A 14,875-nucleotide genomic window follows, 5' to 3' on the forward strand; every position below is an offset into this window, starting at 1 on the left:
AGCATGCATTGCCCTCATTTCTTGTAAGCACCATCTTATACCTGGACTCTCAGAAAATGTTGGCTCATACACATATTTTCTAGTTATAGTCCATCTTCACTTTCCAATTTTCCCATTTTGGCAGTCACTCCCAGGACCTTATTTTTCAAAGCATGATCAGGAAGTTAGCCAGATTTAAAATTACTATCAACAGGCATACTTTATCGGGTATAAAACTATGCACATTTGTAGCAATGTTAAGTAATTATTAAAAGGTTGTAATTCTCTCTGTCCCATTTACACTTAGCCACTTCATGTGTTTTGGGCAGAAAGGATAGCTAAGTAAAAGTCAAGGCAAATGCTGCAAAGACAGATTAGAGACAAATTGCAATTTGATTGCTCAAACCGCCTTTGGAGGTGGTTATCAGCATGGGATGCATTCTAGCCAGATATTGAAAAGGTGTAAATGCATCAATTTCTCCAAACCGCATATGTAGTCTTTAATCCTCCCAATCTGACCCACATCAATAAGCGGTGTGTGGGAGCTCCACCTCTCATAATGGCAGACAATATGGCAAGCAAAACATGTCTCACTTGTACTTCATTCATGTTAGTCATCTGTGTGTTTTTGTTGTGTTTCAAAGCTAGATAAAACGTTTTTTAGCATGTTATCCAGAAACAGAAGACTACCAAAAAGGCTATTGGAGCTACTACACTGCTGTGTCATTTACGTATTTAGGCGATTTTAAACAGCTTTTCGAGGCACTATCACCGTCTTCTCGACTGAAGATTTGCTTTTAGCATGAGTAAATCAAGACAGATTCTTATCTGCCTCATCAAGATGCATACATGTGGCTCCAGTAAATTTGATTGACAGTGTATAATTTCTCCTCTGAATTGTATCCGGATATGAGGCACATGAAACGATTTGTATAAGTGGGGCTGTTGTCACTGAACTTCCCAATCAATGATCTCTTTCTTGCCTGAGAGAAGTTGATCTTTGAAGTTGTGTTCTGCTATCAAAGTGTGTGAGTCAGCAGTTTTCTCATGCCATGTGAAGTTTGGACAGAGGTTGGTTTTCATGTTTTGTTCTATTCCATTACAATGAGATGCACACAGAAGCCCTTTCTTTCTCCTACAACCCCCTGAATATGCCTTTTTTCAGCCCTTTGAACACTGGGTTCTAATGATCTGGAATTTACAGGCTGTGAGCTGCTGTTGGTTGTCCCCCTTCCCTCTGAAGTTTGGTAGCAGGGGTAGCAGATCATCCTAGACTTTTTTTATGTCTCTTGTTCTTTGTTCAATGCTTTGATTTGACCTGTGAATGGGGATTTATAACCCACAGCGGCTTCTACATGGCATTAAAGTTGTGCTGGGGGTGGCAGTTTATGTTGATTGTCTGGAGATGTTCTCTCCTCTCTCCCCAGGCCCCAGCATTAAGAAGAGACTGGTATGAGGGACTTGGCTGTAGTGTGCTCTCTCCTGCGCATTATGCTTGGTGCTAGGTGCAGAGCGTTGGTCATTTATGGCCCAAAGTGGACAGAGTTCTTCCTGCTCAATGTACTGTGCTCATCAAAGAGTGTTGTAGGTATTAAGAGGCTTTGCTTGTCCTGTGCCATTCTGTCAGTCAAGCCTAGAGTTTTCCATAAATGTCTGTTTTTCTCTCACCCAAAATTGCCATCTGAAACCAGCAGAAGTCACTTGCAGAAGAAAATATCCACTTTCTTTTCAGTAGTAAATTAGAGACACTAATTCATTAGTTTTGTATGTGGATGTTTCATATATGAGCATGCACCAACCATTCTTTTAAGATATAACTGCTCTGCCCTAAAACATGGATAAGAAAATGCAAGTAACTAAGGTATATAGAGCCCCTTCAGAAGGTGATGCTTGTGTTTGTAAAACTAGGGTTACAATTTGTAACCATCGTTGTTCTGGTGTACCATTCCAGAAAAAACTTTGAAGTCACAACACATTGTGGTTTTGTCAAATATTGTGATATGTCCTTAAAAACGTACTCCCTTATTTGCATGCACCCCTATGCATGCTACTCCCCGCTGTGGTGCTAATACAATTCCATGTGCTGGCTAGAAGCTGTGGTAGTGTTTTGATGTGTCACAACGAATACTTTGGCTCATTACGATGAGGATAACCTTATGGTTATTATCTAGCTTTTCTGCTGTTTAATTGATGCTTTGAAGTAGCACATGAAAGTACTTCTGGGCTGTCTTGTGCGTGTGTGTGTGTGAGAGAGAGAGTTTGTGTGTGTGTTCCATGGTGCTTGAATTCATTCTGTGTTCAGCTCCACTTTCAGCAGTCCTCAATCTTCGCTGCAGACAAAACACAGTGATTACAGCTGTGGGTCTGCAGCCCTAGGGCTTCTCTGCAACAGGCTATACAGCTGATCTACTGCCAAGTCAGAGCAGTTTCTGTGTGACTCTGTTTTTGTATGTGTCTTGTGTGTGAAAGACGGGGAGATCACACAAATGTCTGTCGATCCATCTGACCAAGTTTCTTTTCTCTAATGAATCCTTTGTTTACATTATGGCTAATCATTTAGTAATTGTCAGTCACGATACTCAGTACAAGACGCTGATCACCACATTTTGCAGTAAACCAGTAAAATACATCCTCTTGTGATGAGGGTCAGAAAATGCTTATGTTTACGTATTATTGATTTTTAGCTCAGAGTTTCATCTGTTTTTAACCAAAATAAATAATGATAAAGCTGTTTGTGAAAAAATATCAGAAAATAATGAAACTTACAGTATTAAGCAGTCATAAATTAGCTCTGGGGGTAGCTCTGGGGTGTCAAACATTTGCTTAGGTGAATAAGATACACACCACACATTGGATATCTTACTCCACATAACCAGGCATCTTACTCTGGTGAACATAGTCAACTCATATACAGGAAAACATTTCTTATTAAATTGTCCTAATTCTATCATCAATATGCATAACTGAATGACGCTTCCAAGCCTGACAGTCCCATTCAAAAGACCTAAATCTAATTAAAATCAGTATCACCGGGATATAGCTTTTCTCTAATCCCAAACATTGATCCTGCTCCATGAACCGTCTCACTGCTCAGAAAAATGACATGATGCTTGGCCCTAGCTTTCTCTTAATCAAATCCTAGCTTCAAGTGCCATGACATCTTTCACATGATTTCTGGTCATGTGCACACAAGAAGAGAAGAGGCTGCTTAGTGGAGTGTACACGCTCGAGTCGAACTTGGGCTGTGCAAGCCACAAGTATGTGAACCTGCCCACGAGTCTCCCTAACAGAAAAAGAGAGTCTTGATGCCTGTGTGAAGAGGCTGTCTGTTGAACTTATGCATGTCTTCCCGGGGAACACGGTTTAAGTTCAGTGGAGAGTGCAGTAATTTCGCTCAGTTAATGATGAGGAACAATATTTATTAGTTTACTCAGAGAGGTGTGGCAGACGTTGAGAATGCTGCTAGTGTTGACACACGAAAGGGACGTAGAGCAAACAGCCATGCAACGGGGGGTGTGTGTGTGTGTGTGGGGGGGGTTATCCCCTGTCACGGCCAGCCAAGCCTCTGCTGTCTGGCTGAGGCGAGCTTCAGGAGCAGCTGGTGAAGTGACCCTTTGGTTCTCATTGCTTAGAAGTCATCGTGATGAAGTTGTGCTGGGTGGGCTTGAGCTGATGCACAACACATTTTCAACTGCAAATACATTTTGAAGGAAATGTAGTGCAGACCAGATTACGTTTTCTTTTAACATAATGAGGAAATGTTGTTGAGCCTTGATACTGAATGTATCAGTAATACGTTCATTGACAACATATTTAATTTGTTTTCCTCCAAAATGTCAGATCAGACAATACAATATCTACTCATACTGACTACTGCATTATTAAACTTTTTTATGGTTAGGTTCATAGCACTTGGGCAAAGATCTGAGTCAATCTTTTCACTGCTGGCAGCACACCCGTAGTGATCCTAACTGTTTTGACTGTATGTGTGAATGCCCCTCATATATCAGATGCAGGTCATGTTCAGGTCCTTTTTAAAACCAAGCAAAGACTGCCAAGGTTAAAGCAGTTAAATTTGCTGGTAGCAAATTCAGAGTGGTTCTTTCGAGCCCCCCTGTGAGTATAATCTGTTGATACTATTGCTTAGTTTTAACCACCCCCTTTGATACTTTGACTCAAAGAGTCTCTGGATGTTCTTTGATGTTGCCTACAGCGGTAGCATTGATATTCAGGAGGCAGGTGATTTTAGGGTGTGAGCATCTTCTTTATTAAATGTTTTAGCATCGTATTGTTGAGAGAAGAAAAGATAAGAGGCTTTCATTGTTACAAATGATTTAGTTAAACAAAGTTTGTGCATAATTTAGGGGCTCAACCGGAAAATAAATGACACATCACACGCAGTAGTAACACAAATGGCAAGAATGATAAGTTGTCTGATGGCTACGTCCACTGCTTGTGAAAGTGACTGGCATCCATTTGCAAATCGTGTGAGCAGCTTGATAATGCTTTTCTCATTGTTTGGCAGTGGAACTTAATAAAAACACACACACAAAGTGGTGGCACATTCTAAATAGAGTAATGTTTTCCTCGCAGCTTAGGCTTGTGGACCAGCTCCTCTAGTTGGTATGGGAGGTGTAGCTCAGTGTGTGTAACATTAGCAAGGGCTTTAGCTTTAGATTAGCTGAGAAGCTACAGATGTTCTTTGATTCTAATTTGACATTTCACATCCAAGCTAAAATGATTGTGTTGATATACTATATATTTGCCACCACTGAACTATTATTTGAATCTGTATCTTTGTCTGTATATGACTCAAAAGATATCCATGATGTCACCACAGGGATGTTTTTTGCTGCCGGATATATTGACCACACCATCCTAATTTCAGCCTTCCTGCAGTGGTTGCCTTTTCAATTGAGGATTGCTTTTAAGATTTTATTTTATCAGGCCACAGCATGAATTATCCGTTACTGGAGCTACTTTACTCTGACCTTTTAACTCCCTGTGAGGCAAACAGCACCAGGCTGTCCGAAAGCGAGAGCCACTATCTTTTCCACCGTCTGAAATATGGAGCAAAGCAACTGAGGAGCCTGAAGACCAGAGATTTTTGAGTTATAATGCACATACAAACTGTGAAGTCAAACCTCATCTCAAGGAGTTATAAAAATGACCATCCAGTTTCCTCCCTTTCAACATTGTTGTGCTGCAGAGTCAGCTTACCGGCTGAGAGTGCCAGACTGTGCGTGAGTCTTCCTCACTGCCTTGCTCGGCACTGAATGGCTCTACAGTGACCGACAAGCTGTTAGACTCAAACTCAAACAGATGAAAAGACAGTTTAACTCATCAATGTCAACATATTGACGTGAAAAAGATACAAATGTCATTGATTAATTAAAAGAAGTGGTGAAAACAGGGCCATCCTTTTTTCATCCTGAAAAAGCTGCAGTGGCAAAGCAACACTTGTTTTTGGGTGGCAGCTGCCATCCTATGCCACCCTCCATGGCTTTACAACTCCACAAGCTGGTTGATAAAAGGTGGGAAAACAACATACAGCTGGGTGCCAAGGGCCACTGCATCTGAAATTACCCATAACAGCCTGTCACACCTTTCCAGCAATCACTGATCCAAAATCCCGGAGTGGTCTCCTCACACTTTACCATTTGCTTATTAGCTCCAAATTGGCAGGTTTGCTCTCGATGCAGGGGAGACAAAATAAAAAATATAGAGGTGAGTGTACAAACACTGAGCGCACTTGAGTACAAGAGCCAAGTGGTGCCTTGTTAAGCTTCCCACCTTTTCAAGTCCTTTCTCTCCCGTATATCAGGTAGCAACTCATAAATTTAGGTTGTAAAATGTGTCGGCAGGGCTTATATTGTGATGCCCTCTGTAATAACTTTTCAGCGTGCCTAGGTTGTTTATGCATAATAGGATTGTGTGTGTGCGTGTGCAGAGCTTTTAAAAATACAATGTGCAACGGCAGAGTAAAACAGTATTGATTGGGATTACTTTGGATAAGCAAACAGGACAGTGGGAGACATGAGAGAGAAATGAGTGAGAGACAGTTAGAGACAAGGAGAGCTAGACCACAGTGACATACCTGTGGGCATCCTGTACCAAAATGCAGTTTCTGCACACAGTCTGAGACGGACAGAAAGCAGAAAGTAAATCACACGTTCTACCTCCTGGATTTCCTCCTCTCTCTTTGATTTCCTGGTTTACAATGTTGAATCCCTGTGCTTGTCACAACATCGCTGGATGGAACGCCTCAGGCCTTCCCCCCTATTCCTGACCCCTACAGCCTGCGCTTGTGTTTGTACTCGCTCCCAGTTTAACCAGAATAGAGCCCCCATTTCTCAAACCATTCTAACATGCATCAAACTCGCAGGTGTGGAACGTATACAACACATATTCTTAATAATCATGATCTAAATTTTAAGTCAGCATTTTCATGGATGCAGGAAAGTTGCATACTTGTATTCATATCCACTCACATACATTTTTAATATATTTTTCCACAAATACAACTCAATGAATACGACTCAAATTTGCCCTTGGTGCCTCTCAGACGCTGTCTTGTGCATTATGAATGGCAAATTTACATACTTTCGTATGGATGTAGATGTCAGTTTGTGTTGAGCTTGAGTTGGAAATATTTAGCTTGCTGGTGTCAGAAAGCCTGACTGCTGAATGCAGCTGTACTTTAATGTGATTACCAGTTGCTGAGCCATGTGGGGACTGGTGTTGCTGTCAGCTTAATTTACTCACAAACACATTGTCACAGACATATGTACCCAGGCACCCATGCAGCATGAGTATGCACATACAAAAGCATATACACTGTGCAACACACACACACACACGCTGACATTTTGCTGCAAGTCTAGCAGCCATAAGTCAAGGCAGTTCGTCTTGCTCAGAGAGTCACAAAAGTCACTGAGAGCTATCACAATACAAAGTTATGAGAGCTTTAGTCACATGCAGATGGTAAATGAGGGAACAGACTCATGCACATACAGTATTTGTGAACACAAGAGCATCCTAACGCACAAGCCACCTGTCAACAAACATACCGGCAGTTTTAAAAACAGACATGGATATACATATATATATATATATCCGCATGTTTGTATAATTACATGAGTATAGGTGTTATTCTGGAACAGCTGCACTTTTTTTCATTTTCATTTCTAAAAGTTTAGAAATATTATTTGGCTGGTAGGATTGCCACAGTTGAAATGAAGTCGGTCCAAGGAGCTGAAATCATAAAGGCACTGTAAAATGCAATGCGTCCACATGATGTATTGTTTAAACATTATACATAATGAGCAATAATTGTGCAGGTTCAGGCACCTGTATCGTCAAACATCTGCCCAGGTGTGTTTTTGAGGAGGATTTTGTGTCCTGGCAGCTCAACTCAGTGGGTGCTGTTCTGTAGCTAACCTGTCTATATAATTTATTGTACAATCCATACACTATTAATTTCAGCCTTCTTTGCACTGCCATACTCTCTGGCACTTCTGTAGAGTTACCAACCAGACAGGCTCCCACCACATAATTCACCTTCTGTGTATATAGTTGCTCCATGTGTTTGTTTGGCTTCTTATGCATCTGTATATTAATTTACACTGAATATAAATCATATGTAATATGAAGTGTATGATGTCTCTGTACATTGGTTGACACTGCATACAAATTTCTAATATGCACGAGCACAAGCTTGACCAGTGAATGTGATTTTGGCTCTATGTTTTTTTACCGTGGTTCGTGACCTTGCTCCCGCCCTGCTTGTTTTCCCTCTTTCCCACGCTCTACCCACAGCTGATTACCTTGTGTACCATTCTGTGCAGTCAGCTGTAATAATATTTTGCCAAATACGTCTGAGAGACAAATTCTTTGACAGCTGTGAATTTTATGGCACAAAATGTCTTCTAACCTGTGTGTGGTAGTACAGTCAATAATGCAGGACTGCCACTAACTATTCTTTTCATTAATGTTGAATTTGTTCATTATTCCTTGATGAATTGATTCATTTACCAATTTCCCAGAACCCAAGGTGACATATTCAGATGTCTATATTTGTACGACCAACTGTCTGAAACCAAAAGATATTCTATTTACTATCATAGAAGACTAAGAAAACATGAAAATATTAACATTTGCAAAGTTAGAACTAGTGATTTTTTTTTTTACACATTTGTTTAAAAAATACTTAAATTATTAATCTATAATCATAATTATTGCAGACAATTGACTAATCTATTAATTGATTAGTAGTGTTAGATTAATTTTAAAGGTGGAATTATCTGATGTCATAATGTCAGGCCTAGGACAACGTTCATTAATATATTTGCAAACACAGCACTACCATAAAGTGATGTAGTCGTTAAGGTAGTATTTTTTCTTCTTTTCATTGGAAGTCATGATCAGGATCCCTTTGGATTCACTACCTGGGCCCACATATGTCTCCACAACTGACTGTGAGAGCACCAAGTCATCTACATAGAATATACTTTTTATTTTTCATTTTATTTTTAGGTCTGTCTCTGATCAACAGCCCCTAGAAAAACTGAGCTATAGACTGCCATGATAATGCATCCATTACTTCCACTCACCATTACTTTTGAGATTTAGGTTGTTGTGGCAGGGTATCACCAAATGTATGGATCATTGTCCTGTTAGTCTAGGATGCCTCTTTTTGCCACACCAATAGGCTCCCTGGAGTAGTTACAGTAGAAATCAAGGTACTGTCTTCAGATTTGAAGTGAAATAAGTATTTATACTCAGTAGTACACTGTGGTATGACATTTGTGGTAATGTGAAGAGCATTGGAGTTTAATGCAATCTTTTCGCTCTCAATCTTACTCCATAGTTTTTAGGAGTAGATAAGGTCCATTAGGTTTGCTGGTGTGAGCTGTTTTTTTGTGCTGGTGTAAAATACAGTTTATCATAATACCACCAGAGTATGATGTGCCCTCCTCCTATGCAGAAGATGATTAGCTTTTACTATTCAGATTGAACTCATCACCTCACCGCCGTGCTTTCCCATAACTATTAATCATTCTCATTACAGGATGGTTGGAAAACAGTCATCTCTCTCTCTCTCTCTCTCTCTCTCTCTCTCGCTCTCCTGTGGACTCTCTCTAACTCATGTATGAGTGTGTTCCTTTCCTGTATAACAGTCACACTGTCTTACTTCCCCCTTTAAAGCCCTTTAACACCAAATCACATCATTCATGCTTCAGTCTATAATTGTGACATCTCATTCTCCTTCTGTCTGCAAAGCTTTCGTGTATAGCTGTTTTCTTCTTTTCCTTTTCTCTGTTGATGTCTTATTTTTATTGATGTGCTCCCTCTAACTTTTACTGTCTCCTCTCTCTGTGGGCTCATTTCTCTATTAATCAACTTATACATTCACATATTAATAGTCAGTAAGTGAAAATACGAGCATAGTAAAACGTACATTGACTTTTAGAAATAATGTCAAGTAATAACTGATTAAAAACTTCTCAATATCTCACACTCATATCTTGCATTACATTTAAATATAAATTATCAAATTCCTGGTCTGCTAAAAGAACATTTTTCTCTACAATCAGGTATTTTGTACTTATTTGTTTCTTTTGTATTTCTTCGTAATATTCTTATTTTTAGCATTTGAATTAAAACGGCATGCTTATTTATTCCACGTTATGGCACAGTGAAAACTGGATCCAATCCTCTCTGTGACTAAGTGATATGCCTCCCTTTTTGTCTGCATTTGTTATTTGTATCCTGCACAACACTGTGAGGCGAGGTGTGATTTTATAGTCTGAGAGCATATGCATTTTTGCACAGCAAAACGCACTGTTGTCATCTTTGAGGAAGAATGTTAATGATGACAGCGGGTTCCTTTGCCTTATCGAAATGAAGAAGCCAATATAGGTGTGACTGTGAGGAGACTGTAATGAATAATTTATCATTTCAAGAAAGTATTGCACCATTCCAAAGTGTTGATTGAAAGTAAATGAGAAGTAATTATTACACCTATGGCATTTTATATTTCATTGTAGATAAAGAAGATTTCTTTTTGGGAGTGAAATTAGAGTGATGGAGATGGAGGGAAAGCAGATTGACAGATGAGAATGTGAAAAACACCTAGAGGACTATGAAATTATCTAATAGACTTCAGGACTGTGGAAGGGACTGTAAAAGTGAGATTGGTACGCCCCAGTAATTGAAATTTGTAGTACCGACATGGTGGAGTTTAGCCTCACTGTTCTGAGAGTTTTTTTTATGGGACTATTGAAGGTATTCCCGCTGAGGGAGAAAAAAAGCAAGATCAAGACAAAAGAAAATGGACTGAGAGAGGAAGAAATGTAGTGGAGAAAGAAAGTAAAGCAGTGAAATAGGAAAGACCCAGGGCCAGATTTCCAAAGACTTTTGTACCTTGTTTCAGATGTATTCTTGTGTGTGTTATTTATCAAACCTGTGCCCTAGCCTGGAAGCACAATTCACTTGTCATCTGGATCACACATACACACACTGTCTGTCAACATACCTTCTGTGCGATCAGCGAAATGTTACTCTATCCTTTATGCATATGTATTTGAGGGGGGATCATGCAAATGACAGAAATATGTGAGTGTTGTTGACTTTATATTCCTCTGGATTCACCAAGCTTCATACAGTTTCTGGGTGTCTCTGCAACTAACGGAAATGTACAAATTTACAAAGGCTTTTTAAAGGAACATTTTGAAGGGAATAAGGAAATGTAACTGGCTGGATGTCAATGACAGCAGACAAGAGGTGAACACATCACCAAAGGAGTTGCACTGAATTTGTTCAAAATCAAAAGACACAGACAGATAACTGACCATTTTGTAATGTCAAACAAAGAGGGAACAGAGAGTTGTGACTGTGTAGTTATTAAACTCGAAATTGTGGCAATTGCTCTCTCTTGATAACCCATTTACATTTTGGTGGGTTCTTTATACAACCTGTCTTTTACTTTGTACATCCTCCTTTAGTCATTCTTTTTCATTACCTTAAGAAGTTCATGTATCTATTCCAGCAGCACTTATTATTTCTATGCCTTGAAATTGCAGCCATAGTAAATGTTTTCAGATATCTTACCTCGTTAATGAGTAATTCTATTTCAGCATCGCTACAATATGATCACTCCTAGACAGCAGTTAGAAGGCAGTCTGAATCTTTGATTGTGTAATTAGTTCATGCCTTCGTAAATCAGACGCTAATCTGACGCAGGTTGCGAGTGCAAATTTAATGGAGGGCTAATTTGTGCTGTGCTTTCATGTGTGTAAGGTTGAGAGCATAAATGGTACATGACCTGTGTGTACTACTACAGCAGTGTACTTCTATTTTTGGTGTTAACCTTTTTGTGCTTAAGATCTCCAGAGTGGAGGATGTTTTTTCAAAGCGAAGACATTACAGCTAGTCCTCATTTCATCACAGGACTTTTTAGGTTTAGGGTTAAGGAACACATGTCATTTGTGTTGTTTCCCTGACTGAAAACGTAATCCACACATTTATTTCATCACAGTTAGACTACAGGGATCCTATTACAGTACATCCTTGCCTCTCTTCACTAGCTGCAGGTTAAGGATCGATTTTATTGATGCCCCCAGTTACATCTCAGATATGTCGGTCCCCTATACTTGAGTGCAGCCTCAGGTGATCAAGTGGGACCCCTTTTTGAAAAACGTCTGTTGTTACTAAGGGTGACCAGGTCTTTGCTAATAAGAATCTCAAGCATGAAAAAACAACTGAAGTGTCACACCTTCTAAAACTCTTTTTTACAGTTATTATATTTCTTTCTCATTTGTGATGTCTTTTGTTCTCTCTATCCACTACTTAAAGATACTCTTTATGATGCCATTTATCTTTTAACCCTGCTGTTTTCATTTTACATTTCAAAGCACTTAGTCACGTAACTTATAACTCTGAAGAGTGATATACAAAGATTGTTATTATGTCACATAAGAGTACGATATCATGAGATCTGTGTCACCATTATGACTAAAACATTTAGTATTTGTAAATATGGGAACAGATTAGACAAGTGACAATTTTCAATCTTCCCAAAAAATAGAATGGAATATTTTTTTGTTATGAAAAACCATAGTATATGTAGCAGAGGGTAACATTTTTAGGCTGATCTGTGGACCTGTCGTGCTCCTTTTTTTGATATATTTGCTCGACTCTGTTTCTGTCTCTTTCTCAGCCTGTCTTTGTCTCCATTTGCCACCTCTCTGGGCATGTTCTAACACGATGCATAAATTCAGAACCAATTTTACACCACATTGCCTTGGCTTCACTCACTTCACAAAATACCGCCAGACCCTCACAGTCCAAATCCAACTCTCAACCTGTTTAAGTGCACCAGACCAAGAGAATGACTACAGCTTTCTGTACACACTTTTTACGCAGACTTAATATAACTTTTAATCATGTCTAAAATCTTTATGGTGCAGGCAAATTTTCATGAGTTATGACATAATGTTTATGAAGCGAGTAAAAGAGGGAATTTTACCTGCAATGCTCTATGGCTGTGGCCAGTGAACAAGGAAGAGAAAATAAGTCGCTCTATCGTCGGCAATAAAATACTTTTAATAAGGACGGTATGAGGTTCAGAAAAGAGGAGAATTTAAGGTGAATAAAAACAGGCTGACAAAGAGTCCCTCATGTACCCCGTCAGGATCCCTTTACCTTCTTGTATTTAAAGAGTGTCCTTAGCTACAAGCTAAAAACAACCTTTTTTATTATTTATTTATTTCCCTCTGTGTGAGTGTACCAACTTAAAACATTTCTAAAAGTTTACTTTAATAAGAAATCATTTCTCATCTACAATTACTTTAGAACACTGCAGCTTGACCTTTACTAGGACCAAAACAATCCCTGCCTTCTATATTGGTTGCCTATTAGTTTTTATGACATTGACTTCATCTGGAAGTTGATAATGTCATCTTAGGTTTTTATACAGATTTTGCTCTTAGAGAACATAGTCAAACATTAGATTATTGAGCTCTCATCCAAGCCACTTTTCACACAATGTTATATCCCTGGATCAATCAATTGCTTGAATCCTGTGAATGCGCTCTACCATCCATTCATTTTTAGAAAGAAGTTATTATTTTTTAGTGCCCAGTCTTTCTAACTTGTCCCTCCTAATGAGAACAATTTGTGACTTGTTAGTTTTGAGAGTATTTTGTGACATTCTTTTGTTAGGAAGTGCTGCATAAAAATGAGCCCTGGGCCCATATTTGTTAAACTTCTAAGATTTACACTTAAGAATGCTCTAAAGAGACAACTTTGAAGTAAAAAAGTTCTTTGTTGAGTGAGACGAATAGGACAGATTTATCGAGAGACATGGGGTCACGTTATTCTATGTTATTTTACCTTAATTACCCTCCTGCATTTTTATTATCATGTACCATGAAAGACACAATTACCAAGACCTTTTCAACTCCAGCACTTACAAGCCATGACTTATAATAATCCCTGTGAGGGTAAAGCTTTCTTCTCTTACAGAAGAGTAAATTAAATGTTTGACCCATCATCAACTGTCCTCGCATATCATATGGATCAGGGTATTGATGCCCTATTGTACATTTTCTTTGTTTTCATTTGCTGTCAACAGGTGAAGCATTTCTTCTCAGATGCTCCTTCATATCCAGCAAGAGAAAAGCATTGATTTTCTTTCTGTCCATTATCCCTTTTCCACTCTGGGAGATTAGGAAGTGTAATCACTGTGATCCTCAGGATTATACAAGCAAAACATATGTACAACCATGAGGAAATTAGATGTTATTAGCATTAGGGTGTGATTTAGGATACATATAACAATGCTGACAAAATGTGTGATTTACAGTAATAAACATATTTAACAGAAACTCTCTGCTGGACCTTTTATATCAGGTTTAGAATGCAGTTTGAAGCTGTCCGCACATGTCAGGTTATTTTAGATTACTTATTTACACATCAGAGGCTTAACACTTTGCAAATCCCTAGCAATTATCACTTTGTGGCAGCCCGTGTGCATTTAGCAGGGTTTGTGTTTTGATGTTGCAGTGGCAAGGCAGGACAAACAAAGCCTCTTAACTCTCACAGCCTCGCTCTCACCCTGACTTACACTGACATGCACACACAGGCACACAGGCACACATGCACACACTCTAGGGATGTGACCCAATTTGATTAGCAAATTGAGCTCCAGAGACTCAGTAATGATGGACAAATCACCAACATTGGCCAACAGATCAGACAAGGAGGGACAGGAGAGGCTGGAGAGAAGTGGAAAATCTTACTGACTACAATAGGAGTTGATTATAACCACATTGGCAGGTATACAGCAACCACATTAAGAAGGATTTTTTTGTTTGTTTGTTTGTTTGAGGACTACATATGACTGGTTAGAAATTAGCCAGTAATGTTAGGACCACCGCTCATTCCCCATTCCCTAACCGTAGCATCATTTTAACCCAAACCTAGGTTTCTAATTCATTGTTAGTCATTAGGCAGTCAAAGAAAAGGTCAAAGCAAGCAAATGGAAATTTGGGACGCAGTTTAAAAAAAACAAAGTTCAGAAGTCTGATAAAAGAATCAAAGTTTTCACTTAATGTCCAATACACAGGCTTAAATATGAGGCTAGTGTCTATTATTATTGTACTTCAGAACATAAAGCAGAGTATCATCAGCAGTGGAAACATATGATGTGTGTAAGTAAAAGTACTGTAAAGGATCTATAATTGACCCCTGGAGAACACCATAGGAAATGGGTCTAAAGGGAAAGAGATGCTTCCAAAAACAACAGAGCTTCTTCCATTGGAAAAATGAGAATGGTTGCAATCAAGAATGCCAATAATACAAGTAATGGATTAAAATACTGCAATCAACCGTT

At 39.0% G+C, this 14,875-nt stretch overlaps 1 protein-coding gene across 2 annotated transcripts in view; it reads left to right on the plus strand.

The window, feature by feature from the left end:
• LOC139301041 (astrotactin-2-like) overlaps positions 1-14,875 on the plus strand; it is a 241,614-nt gene that overhangs the window by 92,589 nt on the left and 134,150 nt on the right. The window lies entirely within an intron of this gene.

The sequence above is a fragment of the Enoplosus armatus genome, chromosome 18 (assembly GCF_043641665.1).
Source record: "Enoplosus armatus isolate fEnoArm2 chromosome 18, fEnoArm2.hap1, whole genome shotgun sequence".
Lineage (NCBI taxonomy): Eukaryota > Metazoa > Chordata > Actinopteri > Centrarchiformes > Enoplosidae > Enoplosus > Enoplosus armatus.